The sequence below is a fragment of the Microtus ochrogaster genome, linkage group LG4 (assembly GCF_000317375.1).
Source record: "Microtus ochrogaster isolate Prairie Vole_2 linkage group LG4, MicOch1.0, whole genome shotgun sequence".
Classification (NCBI taxonomy): Eukaryota; Metazoa; Chordata; class Mammalia; order Rodentia; family Cricetidae; genus Microtus; species Microtus ochrogaster.
In genome coordinates, this window is record NC_022030.1 from 50,834,312 (window position 1) to 50,855,541 (window position 21,230).

Here is a 21,230-nt window from a genome sequence, read left to right on the forward strand (position 1 = left end):
GAACTCACAGAGATCCGCCTGCCTCTGCCTCCCGAGTGCTGGGATTAAAGGCGTGCGCCGCCACCGCCTGGCAAGAGTAAGTCTTAATGAAAAGGTGATGCTTTGGGGAGCCTTCAAGTTAGGTCAGGTATAAGTAAGAAAGTTGTGGCAGTGAAAGAAGATGGGCCAATGCCTCATCTGGAGAGGACTAGGGGAGGTCGGCATCCCAGGTGCAGAATACAAAAAGGGGGCTGGATGAGCTGACAACAGGGAGGTACTCCAAAGTACAAGGCTGTGAAGTCCACAAGGACGACTGCAGCTTTTACTCCACGGCAGGGGTTTTAAGCAGAGTGCCACAGACCATTGTTTACCTGGGCATAGCTATTGCCACAATCTCTAGCTGAAGGCAGATCACTGTTGGGATCAGGTTAAGAAGTGCCTATTGTGAGACCATGGGCTTTGCCCAACAGTACCTGGAATGTGGGAAAGAAAGATGTCACTTAAAGGCTTTTGGTGTTAGAGGCTGTAATCAAGTTTGCCACGTTCTTTTTAGTATGTTTTAAGTGATTTTATTTAATTTCTCTTTGCGTGTATTTATTATTGATTTTTAAGTATATTTTTATTTAACATGCACTAGTGTTCTGCCTGCATGAATGCCTATGTCCAGTCCCCTGGAACTGGAGTTACAGACAGTTGTGAGCTGCCATGTGGGTCTGAAGAGTAGTCAGTGCTCTTAAACACTGAGCCGTCTCTCCAGCCCCCACTTGTTTACTTTTAGTAAACTTTCTTTTGGAGTAGTTTTAAATACATGGGGAAATTGATCATTTTGAGAGAGGGGAATCAAGAGGTCAGTGTGGAGCCTTGCCATGTCTGCAGTCAGAGTCTACTGACTACTGTACTGTGCTCCTGGGGCCTGGGGAAAGGGAATGGACTGGAAGTGCAGTTATAGGAATCATCACTGTGTGGGTGTCATTTAAAGTCCAAGTGCTGGAAGAATATTCCAAGGCATTGCACACCCATGATGCCTTACTTTCCTCCGAGTGTGCTGGTCACCTGCACTCTTGAGGACAGTCTCTTGCCTGCTAACCTGACATCCAGCTTTGTTAGTGGAAGGCACATAGAAGCCACACAAGGAAGCAAGGAGAACTTCTGGTCAGGTTCCAGCTCTGTTGGCATCAGGCAGTTCCTCCAGCAATAGGTGCCAACAAAGTATAGCTTTCTCTAGCTATGGGTTTTCTTTAAAGATTTATTTCTGGGTCAGAGTTACTGACTACAGTGGCCCATCTGGCTGTTGGCTGTGAGGAGCCATTCATCCCATTGACAGAACAAAGAAGATTATTCGCTGTCTCCATTACTTTTTGTTGCTGTGATAAAGCACCATTACTGAAAGTGATGTGCAGATAAAAAGAATTAATAAGGGCTTAAAGTTGCAGAGGATTGAGAAACACTATAAGCATCCATAAACCACAAACAACACCACTTTCACCAAGCCACATGTTCAAACACCTGAGCCTGTGGAGGATGTTCTTCATTAAAACCACAGTAGCAGGCACATGCCTCCACTTGGGGCCTTCATCATGAGCACTGCAGCCCTGTGGTAATAAACAGTATAGAATATCCAGCAATGGGACCCTGTAAGCTACTAGCCCCATCACACCCCTAAACTTGTCTATCCTACAACCTCAGTGGAACTCTGAAACACAGCCTGCTGAAATACTGACAGGACTAAGCTAAATGAACAGCCACGCGGCCCGATACCTCACTCTCTAGGACTTCCACAGTGGGACAAAACCCCGGGCTCCTCCCCAACTTATGTGGCTTCTCTAGCCAACCAGCAGGAGGGTTTTTTTTTTTTTTGAAATTAGGCTGCCCCAGTACCCACCACCATCTTCCAGACCCTGCACGCTACTAGCCCTATCCCGCCCCCAAACTCGCCTATCCTCCTGCAACCTCGGTGGAACTCTGAAACACAGCTTGCTACAACACTGAGGGAACCAAGAGAGTGAACCAGGAGAGAAAACCAGAACAGGCTGAGAGAGACTTCAGCGGCTCCCTGAGACACAGACATTGACAGTACAGAGCAGACCAAGGACAATTCCCAAAGATTCAGATAGTCACTGCAAGGATTGGACCAAGATGTGAAAACACTGCTGGTCTCATTTGAAAGAAGAGATGGTATGCACCAGTGCAAGAATTCATCCAACAACCTAAAAAGCAACATGGTAACACCAGAACCCAGTGGTCACACAACAGGAAGACTTGATCTTACTAAGCCAGAAGAAATTGACTTAAATGTAACTTTATGAAAATGATGGAGATGTTTAAAAAAGAAATGAAAAACTTCCTTAAATGGAGGAAAAGACAAATAAAAAATTGGAAGAAATTTAATAAAACCCTCAAAGAAAACCAAGAAAAAAATAGGTGAAGCAAACAGTTCAAAACTTAGGACTGAAATAGAGGCAATAAAGAAAACACAAACTGAGGGAATTCAGGACATGGAAATTTTGGGTAAAAAGGAACTACAGACGCAAACATAACCAACAGAATACAAGAGATAGAAGAAAGAATCTCAGGTGTTGAAGATACTATAGAGGAAATAGGTTCACCAGTCAAAGAAAACATTAAATCTAAGAAATTCTTAAGACAAAACATCCAGGAAATCTGGAACATCATGAAAAGACCAAACCTATGAATAATAGGGATAGAAGAAGAAGAGCTCCAGCTCAAAGGCACAGAAAATATATTCAACAAAATTATAGAAGAAAACTTTCTCAGCCTAAAGAAGTATATGCCTATGAAGATACAAGAAACACAGAACACCAAATAGACTGGATCCCCCCCCCCCAAAAAAAAAACCAGCCCTCTCGCCACATAATAATCAAAACACTAAACATACAGAATAAAGAAAGAATATTGAGAGCTACAAAGGAAAAAGGTCAAGTAATATATAATGGTAGACCTATCAGAATTACACCTGACTTCTTAATGGAAACTATGAAAGTCAGAAGGTCCTGGGCACATGTGCTGTAGACACTAAAAGACCACGGATGCAAGCCCAGACAACTATACCCAGCAAAGCTTTGAATTACCATCGATGGAGAAAACAAGATATTCCATGACAATGCCAAATTTAAACAATATGTATCCACAAACCCAGCCCTACAGAAATTACTAGAAGGAAAACCCCAACCCAAAGAAGCTAACTGCACCTACAAAAACACAGACAACTGATAACCTCCTACCTGCAAAACCCAAAGAAGGAAAACACACAAGACACTACTACCAAAAAATAACAGTAAATAACAACTACTGGTCGTTAATATCTTTTAATATCAATGGGCTCAATTCATCTATAAAGACACAGGCTAAGAGACTGGATATGATAACAGGATCCAGCCTTCTGCTGTATACAAGAAACACACTTCAACCTCAAAGACAGATACTACCTCAGAGTAAAGGGTTGGGAAAAGGTTTTCCAATCAAATAGCCCTAAGAAACAAGCAGGTGTAGCTATCCTAATATCTAACAAAATAGATTTCAAACTAATATCAATCAGAAGACATGGAGAAGGACACTTTATACTCATAACAGGAACAATCCATCAAGATGAATTCTCAATCCTGAACATCTATGCCCCTAATACAAGAGCAGCCACATATGTAAAAGAAATACTACTAAAACTTAAATCACACATCAAACCCCATACACTAATGGTAGGAGACTTCAACACTCCACTCTTGCCAATGGACAAGTCCACCAGACAGAAACTTAACAGAGAAATAAGAAAAATAACAGATGCCATGACTCAAATGGACTTAGCAGACATCTACAGAACATTTCACCCAAACACAAAAGAATATACCTTCTTCTCAGCACCTCATGGAACCTTCTCTAAAATTGACCACATACTTGGGAACAAAGCAAGCCTCCACAGATACCAAAAAAAAAAAAAAAAAAAAAAAAAAAAAAATTGGAGTAACTCTCTGTGTTTTATCAGATCACCATGGTTTAAAGTTAGAATTCAACAATAACACTTATTGCAGAAAGCCTACAAACTCATGGAAATTGAACAGTGAACTATTGAACCAAGGAAGAAATAAAGAAATTACAGACTTCCTAGAATTCAACAAAAATGAAGGCACAACATACCCAAACCTATGGGGCACTATGAAAGCAGTGCCAAAAGGAAAGTTCATAGCACTGAGTCCCTACATAAAGAAAGTGGAGAAATCTCACATTAATGACTTAACAGCACACCTGAAAGCTCTAGAACAAAAAGAAGCAGACTCACCCAGGAGGAATAAAAGATAGGAAATAATCAAATCAAGGAACGAAAATAACAAAATAGAAACAAAGAAAACAATACAAAGAATCAATGAGACAAAGAGCTGGTTCTTTGAGAAAATCAACAAGATAGACAAACCCTTATCCAAACTAATAAAAAGGCAGAGAGAGAACATTCAAATTAATAAAATCAGAAATGAAATGGGCGACATAACAACAGACACTGAGGAAATTCAGAGAATCATTAGATCATAATTTAAAAAAAACCTGCACTCCACAAAATTGGGAAATGTTAAAAAAAAAAAGAGACAATTTTCTGGGGAGATACCATATACCAAAAGTAAATCAAGACTAGGTAAACAACTTAAATAAACCTATAAACTTCAAGGAAATAGAAGCTAGCATCAAAAAATTCCCAACCAAAAAAAAAACCCAGTCCTGGATGGTTTTAGTGCAGAATTCTACCAGAACTTCCAAGAGGAGATATACTCCTCAAAGTGTTCCACATAATAAAAACAGAAGGAACATTGCCAAACTCTTTCTATGAAGCTATAGTTACCCTGATACCAAAACCACACAGACTCAATCAAGAAAGAGAATTACAGACCAATTTCACTCATGAACATGGGTGCAAAAAATAATAAAATACTGGCAAACAAAATCCAAGAAAACACATCAAAAAAATAATCCACCATGATCAATTGGCTTCATCCCAGAGATGCAGGGATGGTTCAACATATGAAATTCTATCATAATCCATCATATAAATAAACTGAAAGGAAAAAGATAATGATCATTTCATTAGATGCTGAAAAATATTTGACAAAATCCAACACCTCTTCATGATAAAGGTCTTGGAGAGATCAGGGATACAAGAACATATCTAAATATAATAAAATAACCTTAGGGTTTTGTGTAGTTCTCACTAGACGCATCAGTTATTGTCAGTGGAAAAAGCTTAAGATACCGACATATCTCCCGATGTTTCTTTGTATGTCTTTAGTATGCTACTGTTGTTTTAAGAACTGGGAAGTTCAGTGAGTAGAACAGGAAAGAGCTTAGCATTACAGAACAGCCTTTATGGAGAGTAAAACAGTGAACACAGCAAACATGGCAAGAAGTACCTAAGAGTATGTTTTCTGAAGGAGTGGTGCAAAGGACATGGAAGAGTGGCAGGAGTAGATTAGAATGGCATCTATGGTAGGAAGTCCTTTTGGAAGAGGTAGTATATAGGCTGAAAGCTAAATGTGGACAGGAGGAAATAAAACTCTGGGCAAAGAACATCTTTGCTAGACTGTATAGCAAATAAGAGAGGAGGTTTTGTAGAGTCAGTTGACAAAGAAGACAACTCAAACAGTAGTGTCTGGGAGACATACAAGACCGAAGGTGGAATAATAGGAATGCAGAGGGAGAGCTCTGTTGTTGTCTTAGAAAGCTGGACCTTATGTGGTTCATATTTTGTGACCTTCATAGCTTCCCACCCCCATCACTTTTGGCTTTAACTCTCCCATGAGAATTTCCTTTCATACGTGAAGATTTTCTCAGTCTTTGTCCCTTATTATTCCTGTTTTACTTCCAGTCCTACGAGTGCGTCCTGTTTCCAGCTAAGCTGAAGCATCCTAGCAGAAGCAGCTCCTTTACAGGAAATGTGTGCCCACAGGATATAGCCATCCTACTGCATTTGTCTTCTCTAGAAATTCCTGTGGAAGCCTCATCCCCACGATGTTTGCATTGCTGAAGCCTTTGAAAAACGGGTTAAGTTATGAGGGCAGAACCTGTAAAGCACACAACAAGGAAATGCCATGTGTGAAGCCTCCTGTGAGTTCTCTCCAGATGCCACACCTGCCTGTACCATGACCTCGTTCTCCCTGCCGTCAAGAACCTCAGCAAATACATTTCTGTTGTTTGTAAATTTGCCAGTTAATGGCATTTTGTCATAACCACAGGAACAAGTTAAAACATTCTCATCATAAATAAGAGAACTTGGAAGTCTAAAGTGTACCACTCCAAACGTAGCCCACCCCCCGGGCACCTTAGCCACTTTGGTTCCCTCATTGATTAGAGGTTCTTGCTGAAACTCTGACATATAAAGAGCCATAAATATTTCCATGTCTTGATTTTAGCAGAAATATATTTTTATAACACCAGTTATAAAAATATACGTATATATGAACTTATAATTAATTTATTTGATATATTTGTTCCTACAGTTAAGTATCAGTTACTTCCTACATAAAAACCCAGGTCTCCTAGGTAGTGTCCTGAGTCCCTGGATGGACGAGACCCACACAAACCCCTCTTGTTATTGTTTTTTCTAATTTTCAGTGTATCCCACGTGAAAGTTACTACCCCAATTGTCTTCACTTTGTTGTACATTTGGAGGCACAAGGGGGAGGGTTCTTGCCTTTTTCTTCACTGGCTTTTCTACACTCTCCAGCCTCTCTTGCCTCAGACTCTTCCTGCAGCCATGTAGCATCTTTCTCTCCTTCTATGGCACCTTTCTCTCTGACTCCTACCCTTCCTGTGTCCTCTTTGAAGAGCCCCAGGATAGTATGTCAGCCCCAACTAGGTAACTTGGGATACTCTCCCTGCTCAGGATTATTTAAATTAGTCACAGCTGCGGAGTAGCCACGTGCTCTGGGGATTGATATATAAGCATTCTGGGGAAGCCATTATGTAGTGTATTATACTGGTGAAAAATAAACATTAAAATAAGGTCAAGCTTTATTGTTATTGTTTCAAATGGGAACCTGAGGGATTTAACAGCTTCTGCTTAATAATGTGTTATGTGTTGATTAGCATAACATCAAGAGAGATGTAGATTCCATTCTTTCCCTTCACATTGATTAGTTTCTTTGCACCAATTGCTTTATAACAGGAAGTATTATCTAGGACCTATTAAAAGACCACCCTTGGACCAGAAAGATGCTTCAGAGGACAATGAAGCTTGCTACCATGTCTGATTATCTGAGTTCAGTTACCAGGATTTACACTTTCAAATTTTATCACTGTCCTGATTAGTACCAACTTTCCAATAGCTGGACTTTACCAGCTTTCCAGAAAATCAGCTAAGCTGAGTATACTCTGCTCCCCTTTTCTTGTTAAGTCCTGACTCCTCACTCATCTCAGGTAGAACAACTGTTTTCTGATAGGACTTGTAGCTCTCGGTTTGCAAATCTCTTCTGTGCACAAATGGGATATTTGCTTTATTTATGTGCCGGTGTGCAAGGTGGAAGCCAACTTATGGGAGTCTGTGCTCTCCTTCCGTTATGTCCCACAAGGCATGTGTTCACAGTTTTACACACACACACACACTCACACACACACACACACACACAATGTAGTATTTAAAAAATGAAGGCTACCCTTTACTGTAGCTGTCCATGTCACTTAAAGAAGGCTACCTAAAAGTATTTGACCACTAGAAAATGAATGTTAAGGTTGAGAGTATAATTTTTATACCTTATTATTTTGGTGCTCATGAAATGTATATGACAACTTATCTTTGCATTTGAAAAGACAAAAGCAATAAGAAGAATTGAAGTAGATCTAGATTTGTTTAGTGGTAGCTGTCAAAAATCCCCTACATACATGAAGAGGCTTTCACAACCATGTTAAGGAATACACTAACTCTGAACAAAACCACAAAGGAGGTTACAATAAAAGCAAAGGAAAAAATTTAATTAAATAATGGGGGCCAGATGTGGAGGCACATGCCTTTAATCCCAACACTTGGGAGGCAGAGGTAGGCAGATTTCTGTCAGTTCAAGGCCAGACTGACAGAAATATTGAGACCCTGTCTAAGCACCAAGAAGGCCAGTGATTATCAACAGATAATAGACAACTCGCTAAACTTGATGACCTGATCTATAACCCTAGGATCCACATGGTATTATCATGTAAGTGTGTGTGTGTGTGTGTGTGTGTGTGTGTGTGTGTGTGTATCAGCCTAAGGACCTACTATGTGGGCTCCTCCCTCTCCTGGCCCTTCAGCCATGTATATCAGCTAGTGTAGAAAGAAAGCTCCCAATTTTGTAAAATGAGAAGAACTAGGTTCCACTTCTAACCCGCAGTCATAAGCGTGTACTTGCATGAGACAAATAGGGCTGACATAGTTTCTGTCAGTCATTTTGTAGAAGACAGATTCCTTACTAGGTGATTTCCCTCCAGCCATCATGGGAAAAGAAAAAAAAAAAAAAAACACATACCACCTTCCTAAGCCTACAAAAGGTTACAGTGGCCAGAATTTGGGAGGCAGAGGCAAGTGGATCTCTGAGTTCAAGGCCAGACTGGTCTACAGAGCGAGTTCCAGGACATCCAGAGTCTGGAAAACAAAACAAAACAAAACAAAACAAAACAAAAGACTGCTGCCAGTTCAGCTCAAAAGGCAGAAGGCACATTTCCTTGCCTGGCATAAAACGAAAGCAAGAGCTGCTGCAGTCTGACCACCACGGACATTCCAAAGCCCGTGTCTCCTATAATACCGTATATTCTACCATCCTAGGTGGGGATGGGGACAGATACGATCCACTGAGCAGGATTAGCCAGAAAACAATGGCAAACTAAATAGTCAGCAAGTGGCTCCAGGACAGAATTAACTCAGAAACCAGAGAACAATGGCACAGTATTTAAAAACTGTGTTTCAGACTCATTGATTCAGGGATATTGGAACAATAAGCCAATATTGTCAGGGAAAAGGCTCTGACTACAAAAATAAAGATTCTTTGAAAAGTAAAAAGTTGTCAAAATAGTCTCAATTCAGTAAAGACACCGATAGGAAAGTATATTCCCCTAAATGAAATAATGGCTTGAGAGTAAAGAACTCCAGGAGGCCAAAACGAAAACTCTGTGTTCCTGAAATAGGAACACCAGGCAACAAGCGCTAGACACTGAAAGGCCTCCCCAAGTTTAAGAGCATTTCATACATGCTCAGTGGGGATGTTTCCAAAGTTGAAACAAATTAGAAATCATTCTCTTGACCTCTCTCAACAGAAGACACATTCTGCAAGCTAAGCAGCACCGTGAAAAGAGCTGCTGACAGGAGGAGATGCAGACTGACCCAGGAATGACTGTAGCCTTCCCAATTCAGAGTGCACTGCGGTCCAGTGCCGAGGAAGTGAAGACATCCCGGAGCTTCAGACCAGGAAATCCAAGGGTCCTCGCCGAAGACAAAAGAGCATACAATGTTCCGAAATGAATTCCTTCGAAGTCCTCCAACCTAAAGTAAGTGTGGATCTTAATTGAAGTTTGAAAAACTTGAGCAAGAACTCTTGAGGACAGAGAAAAATGAAGGTCATGTCCCAGCCAGAAGGACTGAATCAGAGTGTAGGATTTGACAGGTTCAGATGTGTGAGGCTCTCTAATAAGAAAGCCTAGAAGCACTTTTAAATTTTAGTTCAACTGATTTTTATGCCAATTTGGCTAGAAACTACTTTTTATGTAACAGCTTGACTTAACTTGCTGTTGGAGTCTACAGGATTCACACAACCTCTTTTGTTCTGCCCACTGTGCTCTCCACTATCCACCATGCTCTCCACTGTCCACCGTGCCATCCACTGTCCACCAAGTTATCCACTGTCCACCGAGTTATCCACTGTCCACCATGTTCTCCAGTGTCCACCGTGCCCTCCACTGTCCACCATGCTCTCCACTGTCCACCATGCTCTCCACTGTCCACCATGCTATCCAGAACAGATCTAGAAAGCAGAAGATCCTCAGAGACTCATTTGGTTCTCAAAGAATTATCTTGGCCTCAAGTTGGACCTTCGGTGCCACTGGCCGTAAACCAGTAAACCGTGGCAGTCCCGTGTGTCCTCTGGGCATATTGCAGATATCTGCTTCTGACTTCTGGCAGAGAGAAACCCACAGTTGGTTTTTCTAGACTCTCTTTGGTCCTTGTTGCCCCTCCCTGCTCCTCTGTTTTCACTGAAGCTGCCTGGAGGTCACACTTTTCATGCTACACTCTTGACTTTACCTGCTTCTTGCCAGTCCAGTGCAGCTCAGTGTCCCCAGTGTTCTCTAGGATTTAATCCAGGTTGAGACCACAGTCTTCGTCTTGGTTGTGCCTCTACACTACCTGTCTTGGCTTCAGTAGTGGTTGGTGCCTTTGTTAAACCAGACTGGTCTGCAGCTCCTACTCCTTCCGATGTGGGAACTGAGTCCTCGCCACTATGTCAACACTAGTTTCCTCACCGAGGTGTGGCTCGAAGGGGAGTAACTGCAGCATCTCTTTGACCTTCTCCTAAGTCTCAGGCCCCAGTCCCTTGCCTTGATCCTCACAGGGACAGAAAGGGCAGGCAGGCGTTTAATATACCAGTTCTGCTTAATCCTCTTTGCCCCTTGGAGTCAAGCCTTACTGGCTAATCCTCTCCTGGCAAGCACGATGATTTCCCTGTGAGTTCTAGAAGAATTCCTGCAATCTTCTGGGCCAGGCCTAGCATTTGATGCACGAAACAGACACAGAGACATTTGTCTTCAGCTAACTGTCACACATCGTTGTCTATAGTCTCAACTGCAAAATCCCGTCTGAATGTCAGAAACTGAAAAACTGTCATCTTTGCGTTTCATTTCTACAAAGGAATCTTAATAATTCCCATTTCCTGACTTTTCTTCTTCGTGTTGGATGAACACCTTGGACTCATATATGTGGAAAAGCAGAAGAAAATATTTTAATATTGTTTTATGCCATTTAAAATTTACAGTGGGTACAAAAATAATTTTCCTAAGGTAATTATGAAGTTGACAGAAAGCTAAAACTATTTTAAATATAAGATTGATAACAATATAAAAGTAATATTTTTGTAAAATGCTCACAAGTCTACTTTTGGGGAGGCAGTGAAGCAAGGGAACACAATAATAAACAAAAAACGTAATAAGAATTCTGTATAGAAAGATGCCATTGTTCTTCTAAAAATGCAAAAACATTCAGAAAATACAACCTAAGAGATAAGCTCCTTAGATTTTTTTTCTTCTAAGATTTATTTATTATGTGTACAGTATTCTGTCTGCATATATGCCTGCAGGCCAGAAGAGGGCACCAGATCTCACTACAGATGGTTGTGAGCCACCATGTGGTTGCTGGGAATTGAACTCAGGACCTTTGGAAGAACAGGCAGTGCTCTTAACCATTTCTCCAGCTCCCAAGCTCCTTAGAATTTTATACCAATAGAATTGTTAGCTATTAATAACTATGGAACTGGCCACAGCTATCCAGTGAAGAAAGTTCTGAATTCAATACTTTTGATTGTAACTAGGAAACAGACTAAACATTCAATTTAAGCCTGTAATAAAATACCACAAAATGAATAAAAAGATAGGAAAACAATATAATAAATAGAAAACTAAAAACTGGTGGATAAAAACTTATGGACTGTCTTAGGGTTTCTGTTGCTGTGACAAAACACCGTGACCAAAAACAAGTTGAGGAAAGGGTTTATTTGGCTTACACTTCCACATCACTGTTCATCATCACCAAAGGAAGAAGTCAGGATAGGAACTCAAACAGGGAAGGATCCCAGAGGCAGGAACTAATGCAGAACCATGGAGGATGCTGTTTACTGGTCTACATGCCCTGGCTTGCTCAATCTGCTTTCTTATTGAATCCAGGACCACCAGCCCAGGAATGGCTCTACCCACCATGGGCAAGGCTCTCCGTGTTGATCACTAATTGAGAAAATGCACTACAGTGGAGTCTCATGGAGGCATTTCCTCAACCGAGGCTCCTTTCTCTCTGATGACTAGCTTGAGTCAAGTTGACACACGAAACCGGCTAGTACATGGACTAAAGTAAGGTTTCGCTTTGAGAAGAAGTTGAATCAACAAGAGGCACACTTCAGCAAAGCCCTTAAGCTCATCTGAGATAATGAACTGAGAACCCTGCTTACGTTCCGGCTGAGCAGACACGTGCATCAACCTCGCTTCCCTCCTGAGATTGCACAAACACAGGAGGGTAAAGGCGTTTCTGTTTGTTCCCTGTTGAAACAACCCTCAGAGACAAAGCAAGCATATGGGAGCTCTGACCACGGTTAGCATCTGCCAGGCAGGTCTTGGTGTTTTTCTCCTGCTGGCGATGGAAAAAATCAGGTAGCAATTGGACTTACTCTATAGGTCCTTCCCATCTCTTGGGTTCTAAATTCTACCAGGAACCTATTAATATGGAAGAAAAGTCTAAGCCATGAGCCAGGGAATGGGCTGATACTCATGTTGGAAAACATTGCAGGACCTTTTAAATGATTCTCCTCCACCTCCAGTGGTCCCAGACCCTGGACTGAGGGAAACGGCCCAGAACAAGTTGAGAACAGATTATTTTGCTAGGAGAAGGTGTAAACAGAAGTTAACACACTATGAAGCTTGCAACATGTTCCTCAACAGATCTCCCTGCCCCCAGAATCCAGGCAGCCAGTGGACACCCACTAGCAGGGTGAAAAGAATGGGTTTCCCTCAAGATGAGAGACACAATTTTAACACCAGGAACATCCTAAAGCCATGGCCCAACCAGAGCCTTGGAAAATGAAGGTGACGATCAACAAATGTCACATTCAGAGCTTCCAATCTGCTGTTTGGATCTCTATTTTTACAGTTAAATATGCATACCAACCTAAAAATAGTGTAAAGAAAGAGATTTTAGCCGGGCGGTGGTGGCGCACGCCTTTAATCCCAGCACTCGGGAGGCAGAGGCAGGCAGATCTCTGGGAGTTCGAGGCCAGCCTGGTCTACAAGAGCTAGTTCCGGGACAGGCACCAAAGCTACAGAGAAACCCTGTCTAGAAAAAACCAAAAAAAGAAAAGAAAAAAAAAAGAAAGGGATTTTAAAAAAACATCAGGGAACAATATCGCACTGCAATTGTGGCACGTGTGCTTTAGAAGCACGTTCATCCTCGAGGAGGATGCAGCAAGAGGAAAGTCTGCAGGATAAAATGATGACTACACATGCACACAGTATTTTCGGGCTCCCAGGATCAATTACAAAGGCCGTATCTGTCTGCTTTTTTATCTGTTTGTTTTTCAAGACAGGGTTTCTCTTTGTAGTCTTGCAACTCACTCTGTAGACCAGGCTGGCCTTGAACTCACAGAGACGTGCCTGCCTCTACATCCCTAATGCTGGGATTAAAGGTGTGTGTCACCACCACCCAGCTCTTTGGTCCACTTTTGAACAGTAGATGTTGGGGTGGGGGGCGTGCCCTTTCAGAGCCGGTTTCTCGTTGCTTTGTGTTTTCAGTGCTGGACAAACGTAGCACCTTGCAGGTGCTGACCAAGTGCTATGCTATTGAGCTACGCCTCTCGCCTTTTTAAATTTTGAGGCAGAATCTCACTAAACTGGTCATTCTGGCTTCAAGCTTCCACTTCCCCTGCCTCAGTCTCCTAAGAAGCTGAAGTCACAGGCATGTGCCACCACCCGGCCAGCATTATTTTTATGTATGGTTGTGGTGGCCTTTGTGCAAGGTTGTAGTTCTGGAAAAGTCTTCTGTGGTAGCTGATGTTCTTAGGTAGCCATATGTAACTTTTCTTCCTTTGTAGCCTTCTGGCATTACTACTTCTTTCAGTCAGAGTTGGCACAAGTGACTCCATTTTGATCCTGACAGCTTTTGTATGAGAAAACAAAACAAAGAACAGTTGAGTACTCTAATTTAAACTTTTGATGGCTTGCTCTAAAAATAATAAATAAATAACTTTATTTATAAATAAAAACCTCCTTAAGTTGTCCTCTGATTTTCACATGTAACCAAAGTATATATACAAGTAAATAAATTTGGTTTTTTTTGTTTGTTTTGTTTTTTTGTCCCCCCCCACCCCACCCCAGACAGGGTTTCTTTGTGTAACAGTTCTGGCTGTCCTGGAACTCGCTTTGAAAACCAAGCTGGCCTCAAACTCACGGATATCCTCCTGCCTTCTGAGTGCCGGGATTAAAGGTGTACACCACTACATCCTGGCTTCTAGTTAAAAAGTTTTAGAAAAACTCATAGTATAAATGAACCAACAAGAAGACATGATAACAATAAAACAAATCACAGCCCAACAGCCCCTCCCCCAAAGTACTAGAGAGTAAAGATGCACCTTTAGAATAAAAAATACCATCGCAGAAATAAAAGACTCAGCTGGGCGGTGGTGGCGCGCACCTTTAATCCCAGCACTCGGGAGGCAGAGGCAGGCGGATCTCTGGGAGTTCGAGGCCAGCCTGGTCTACAAGAGCTAGTTCTGGGACAGGCACCAAAGCTACAGAGAAACCCTATCTCGAAAAACCAAAAAGAAAAAGAAAGAAATAAAAGACTCAGAAAAAGAACTGAAGAATAAAGTCGAGACAGCAAGGAAAAAATAGCAAAAATTGAGTGTTGGTCTAAGATGTTGGATGCCTACATTAATTCCAGAGAAAATAGGAGAAAGGATAAAATAAGGGGGAAACTAACTTCAAAGAACTTTTTCTTCTTTGTTCTTGTCCTCCTCCTTCTGGTTAGGGTAGGATGATGTGGGTTTTCAGGTAGAATGAACCTACTCTGCTCAGAACAGGTCTAGTACAGCATTATAATAATGAAATAAAATTTCAAACCGCTCAGAAGAATTTCAGACCACAGAATAGGATAGACATGTGGTGCTTAAAATGTGCAGAGTGGAGGCAGGACTGGGGGGGCGGGAAATCCTGGGACTTAACGAGATGAACCATGGGATCCCTGATAAGCCAGCTTCCTTAACTTGTATCCACTAGGCCAGTCAAAAAAAAAAAAAAAAAAAAAAAAAAAAAAAAAAAAAAAAAAGATTCGCTCATGTGGCCTGCCACACTGGGAAAAGGAGCAAAGAGATCCAGTGAGTATTATCTCTTCCATTCACCCACAGGATTTATTTTAAGCAGAGAGCATAGCTATACATAGCTGAGGGGTCTTAGTCAGGGTAGGGATCCACGGGAATCCAGTGTTTTCTACAAGACGGTCTGACAAGTTGTGTCTCTTTCAAGGAGACAAATTCCACCCCTTACTGGCCCAGTCATCAGTCGTTTTCTTTTCCTAGCGTGAGATTCTTGGGACATTCCAATTTCTTGGGTTGCTTTGTTTCAATAGAGTGGTAGTCAAAGGAAGAGGCAAAGTGTCTCTGGAATATTCTCATTCTTTCCGTGCATGCTGGTTACAAAGAGTCACGAAAGCAGATAGCAGTTAGACATCACGCCTGTCCTAGAAAAAGAACTGGAGAAGTAAGTATAAGTCATTTCTGCTGCTCAGAGGTTAAGTAAGTGTTCTTTGACAATTAAGCTGATTTTTTTAAAAACATCAGTGAAGTATACACCTTTCATCCATAATACCTCTGCTTTTGCTATTTTTAATGTGGTCTACTCTTATTCTATTATTCAAATAAAAATATCATATCAGAATTGGGTTTTAATTTTATTCAACTATAGTTAATATATATATATATATATACATAGTATATGTATGTATGCCAGAGAATATGCTCTATGTGATATATAATGATAAATGTGTATTAGAGGAGAAATTGGGTATTGTGTCTCACACTTCAAATGCTATCACTTGGGAGATCAAGAGAGAAGGGCTGCCACAAGGCTGGTGCTACCTAGTGAGACCCTATTTCAAACTCAAACAAAATAACAACAACCAAAACGAACAAACAACCACAGGCACAGCAAAAAGTAGAAAAGTGTGATTATCAAGGCATTCGATTTTCACAGTAGATAATTCTGCTGCATAGCACCTCGAATAATATAGAAAATGGAAGCAATTTTTGCTTAAAATACAGAAAGAATGCATTAATTCACTTGAAGAATGGTCCTCCCGCTGGGTCTCTTCAGCACGCGCCTAACCTTCCTTGACTGAACCAGCTCCCCATAGCGCTGATGAGTTTATGACACATTTGGAAGTCAGAATACATCTTTGAAAGAATGTTGATCATTAACTTCCAGCCCAGCTCTGGTGTGACCACATCACAGCATTTCTGTGTACGACTGCAGGGTGGAACTCAAACCAGCGTGATTGACATAATTAAACACTCGCTCTGGGGTTCACCTGCCTGCGCTTTGCCACCTTTCAAAAAACATTGATTGTCTATGCTGTGCTGGAGACAGCTGTAGCCAGTTTTGCCGGATGACACCACAGTCTATTGTCACATACAGGCTTGTCTAGTATATTTACATAACCTGTCTGGCCTCTGGAGGCGTTGAAGCCTGACCCCAGAAACTGCCATAAATAAGTGCTTGAAGACTCCACCAGGGGTCAGCACACCAAGTGTGATCACGCTAGCATTCCTACTAACGGAGAAAAAAAATCCAAATATATTTTGCAATTGTAATATGCATAAAACTAAAAAAAAATTTTCCCCTTTCAGGGACGTTTCTTGGCACTGCTTTTGTCCTTCTCCAAGGACCAGAGACTCAACAGTCACTAACTCTGATTTGGGTCCCGAGTGACCCCTTGGGTCCTTTCTATTAAATTATGAACCCTCAGCAAAGACAGACTATCTAAAAAGAGAGTTGCAACGAGACAATTTATTTAAAAAGAAATAAATGATTTCTTGGGCCAGAAGTTGATGAGAAATACAACACCGTTAAATCCAAGAAAGACCTATACTGAACTGATTAAATCCAGTGTCCAAGAAAGACCTGTACTGAACTGATTAAATACAGTGTCCAAGAAAGACCTATACTGAACTGATTAAAGACTGTTCCTCACTAGGAAAAGAGCCAGAACAGAAAACAGTGAGCAAAAGCCCAGGAATTGATAGAATATAAGCCAACATTTACAAATCGCTGATTGTAAAACAGTAGCAAAAAAGAATTGTTCTGCTTCAGTAAGTTTGAAACTGAGTCTAGATGTGGGTAAACCAAAGCAGCAACGAGGGCGGTACTTACGGTGTACCAAGGGTTCTTTTGCTGTTGTCCAGGACAAAAAAGTTACTAGACATTTTGGAATCACTAGAGTGTATGGTCTAATATGCATGTTAAATAAGTAAAGATGAAAACATCATCAGTAGTGTCAGTAACAGAAAGGGAAAGCACAAAGTTTGGCGATACGGTAGAATGTAGGAGAGGTGAACAAGAATCTAAGAAAACAAATCTTGATCACCTGGTCACAACAAGGGAGAGAGTTATCATAAATTAATCAGTAACCCATACTCTGAAGATATAATTAGTTCACTATAAAGCAAAAAGTAAGAGACTATAGGATCAAAAAATTGTTTTTCAATCCTGGCATGGTGCTGCGGTAAATTCAGTTTAGAATAACATGATGTCTTCAGCTTTGGAGGCTCATAGATGACAGCCTTTGTTTTTCATGGTTCGGGAGGCTGGGAAATCCCGGGCCAGGGCACCAGCAGAGTTGTGTCTGGTGGGGGTTCTCATTCTGGCTCACAGATGGAGTTTCCCTGTTGTGCCTCAGAGGGGTGGTCTCTATAAGGGCCTCATCACCTCCAAAGGCCCCATTTCCTGACACTAGCACGGCAGTGCCGAGACAACATGTAGGGGAAATACGACATTCAGACCATAGCACATAGTTTCCTAGTTTTCTTAGGCAACATAAACCTAGTATTAAGCCACCAAAATAAATTAAAGCAGAAGGTTAGAACACTTGTGCCTTGAAAATAATTAAATCACAATCCTAAAGTGCTAGATAATACCAATTTCAGACAAACTATAACTTACGGAAAAACATACATTTGAAAATAAATAAATAAATAAATAAATAAATAAATAAATAAATAAATAAATAAATAGAACATATAGTGCTTACGAATACATATGCATCTAAAAATTATCTTTGGGCTAGCGTTTGCAGAGGACCTAGTTTCAATGCCTATCTAACTCCAGTTTCTGGGGATCCGATGCCTTCTGGCTGCCTCTGGGAGCCAAGAATATACATGGTTCCCAGACATGCATGCAGGCAAAACACCCATGTACATAAAACACAAGAACTTAAACTTAAAAAGAAAAGGAGCAGAAAGGAGTAAAATACCGTGGGCATCCCTGCAAACGTCATAGCCAACAGATTGTCAATCCAAGGAAGTTCAGTTCAACAGGACCCAGCCAGTGCTGGTTCAAACTTCTGGAGTCTGGCACCAAGCAGTTTATTTTAGCATGTTTATGTACAGCACATTTGGAAAATGTTTCCCAGGGATAATTAACTCAATCCCATGTACACAATAAAACATAAGGTATTACTATATTGAAACTCTTTGCAAAGTACATGTGACCTCTTCCGTAAAGAAAGGTCTCATAGATCGACTACATGTGGCATCTCAAGGGTCTGGGGAGGATCTGGTGTCTATAACACAGTTAGTGCGGAGGTCACCAGACGATTAACCATGTCCATGCCTAGGTTTCTGGGAGGAAAAACGTCTCTTTCTTTGAAGAGATAAGCCTATGCGTTTAACATTTCTGGTTTCCCTAGTGATTGTCAGGGAGAATAAGGACCTCTGTGGCTCATAGGAAAGAAGGAAACTGGGAATCAAAATAAAAGGCTCCAAATTGAATAAAATACAAAAGACACAAATAATACTTATAATGAAAGAGGATATTGCTATAGATTCAGAGGAGTTTGAATATGTATATATGTATGGTTTGAAATAGGGCTGACCTCAAACATGCAGAAATTCTCTTGCCTCGATTACTGAGTTCTGGGATATAGATGTGAGCCATCTCACCTGCTTTGGCGGCGATTTGTAAAAGCACACATGAATGCCTAAAACTTTGCTGAAATAATTATTTTTCTAAAAATAAAAATTAAAAACCATGAACCTTAAAAATACCAAAAAGACAAAGATTCTCATGAAAAGGACAGTCATGATAGAAAATAAAATCAACATTGAGGGTCCCTTTGGCCTTCTCTTACCCCTCAAAGACACCACCCACTTTACTTACAAAGAGCGTTTATCTATTTCCAATCACTTCACAGAGTAAAAGGGGAAGTTGCCAGCTAATTCTATAAGGCTACTATAACCTTGGTACCCAGGGGGGAGTTAGGCAGCTAAGGTCTTATGCAAATTACATGGAGGATTTAGATGCAAATATCGTAACAAAAATACTAGCAAATAGAACTCAGTAGAATGTATGTTTAAAGGCCACATGATTTTAATGTCTTTTTGGACCTGGCTTCAAAGCCATACATGGCTGTTTTTTCTTGTTCACATACACTAGCCGTGATTCAGTGTGGGACTTGTATATGGCCCTAAAAAGCAAGGATCATGCTAGGCCACCTTTCAGAAATTAAAAGCACACATAGTTTATTAGATTTTTAAAAAATAACTTGCTACAATTTATGCTATTGCTTTTGTTTGTTTGTTTGTTTGTTTGTTTTGAGACAGGTCTCATGTAGCCCAGGGAAGCCTGGGCTAAACAGACAAGATTCCTACCTCTATCTCCTTGAGAGCTGGGGTTATAGGAATAAACCACCACCATGCTGAATTTACCCAGGGCTTCCTGTAAGCACTCTACCAACCAAATTACATCCCAGCCCCTAAATTCTTAACATGGTTAAGATAAACATTTTATTTTGAGAAAATTATAGAGTCACAAAAGAAATAATGTAATATATATATATATATACATACATACACATATATACACATAAATACATATGTGTGTATGTGTTTATATATATATATATATATATATATCTTAATATATATATATCTTAAGAGAATCACAGGTCCCTTTACCCAGTTTTCCCCTTTGGTAGTGTATTGTTTACCTATATAGCACAATATTGTAACCAGAACTTTGACATTGATACTCCTATAAGCAGAAGAACTTTAACACCATGCTGGGCCTTCCTGCTAACCTATTTTTAAGCCCAGTGTTTTTTGAAATCCATTTTATCATGAAGCCCTTTGATTTGAGTAACACTGTTGATTCTGTGAGTACATGGTGGAGCGTGTTGGTTTCAGCCCTCAGTTGAAGGGAGTGTTAAAACACCGTCCACAGCACCGAAAGCTTGCTCAACCCTTGTGAAGCCATTTTCACCCAGAACGTGACGAGCATGACATCTGTAACCTGATACAGGGTTTGCTTGTGGATGGCGTATAAAGGTTCTATCACGAGTAGTATGGTTGTCCTTTCTGGGTGGAGGGCTCCTATTTTTGGAAGGCAGAGCATCCAGCCTTAGACACAGCTTCCCAGCCAAGGCTGGGAGAAGCCTTCCACGGGGCTTCTGATCTGCGTGGGAGGGTAAGTTCCTTTCAATTTCAAAATGCCACACATTTTCTAATTCCTTTCATGCCTTCGGGTTCTGTGACCTCCCCCTCCCCAGCAGAGCACAGCCCACGCCCTTAACCCCCTTCCCTTGCACGTTCAGAATGTGTGGGCACTTAGAGGAAACCAGCTGGGTGGTCCTCCACGTGATGCCACTCAAAGAAAATTAATCGCCGCCACTGAGCCCAGCTGGGACTTCTATACGTTGCCGCTTATCTTCCTGAAACAAGTAGCTCATAAAGCCAGTTGTCTTCAGGTCGGTGCACACTTGGCTCGAGACTCTCTCACATGATTGAGAACCACAGATCTTTCTATCTGTGCTCCCCTCACCCACGAGACCTCGGGAGATGACCCTGGAAACGAGAAAGACAGCACTCCTTGGTCAGATCTGTAAGAGAGATGGAAAAGGCTGGAAACCTCAACCTCTGAGGCCTTTTTCTTCGATATCTTTTTGGAGTCAGAATACATCATTCCAATTTGGAGCTGGGGAATCTGCTCTTGCGGTCCCCTTAGCCTGGCGGGGTGTAGTCTGCTGGCTAGACTCCCTAGAGAACTGTGGGGGTTAGAATAGGGACCAATCTAACCCAACAGGATCACACTCTAGGCCCATCCGATTCAGCCTCGAGACTCGGCAGATTGCATTCTAATTCCTTAGAGATAACTGGTGCTGGAGGGGAAGAGAAGGACAGAAAAATGGGTAAATGAAAAGGGAGATCTAAAGTGTGCCTGGTTTGTTTTGTAGAGTGGACAGAGCTACAGCCAACTGCAGAATGGCTCATCTGGAAGAG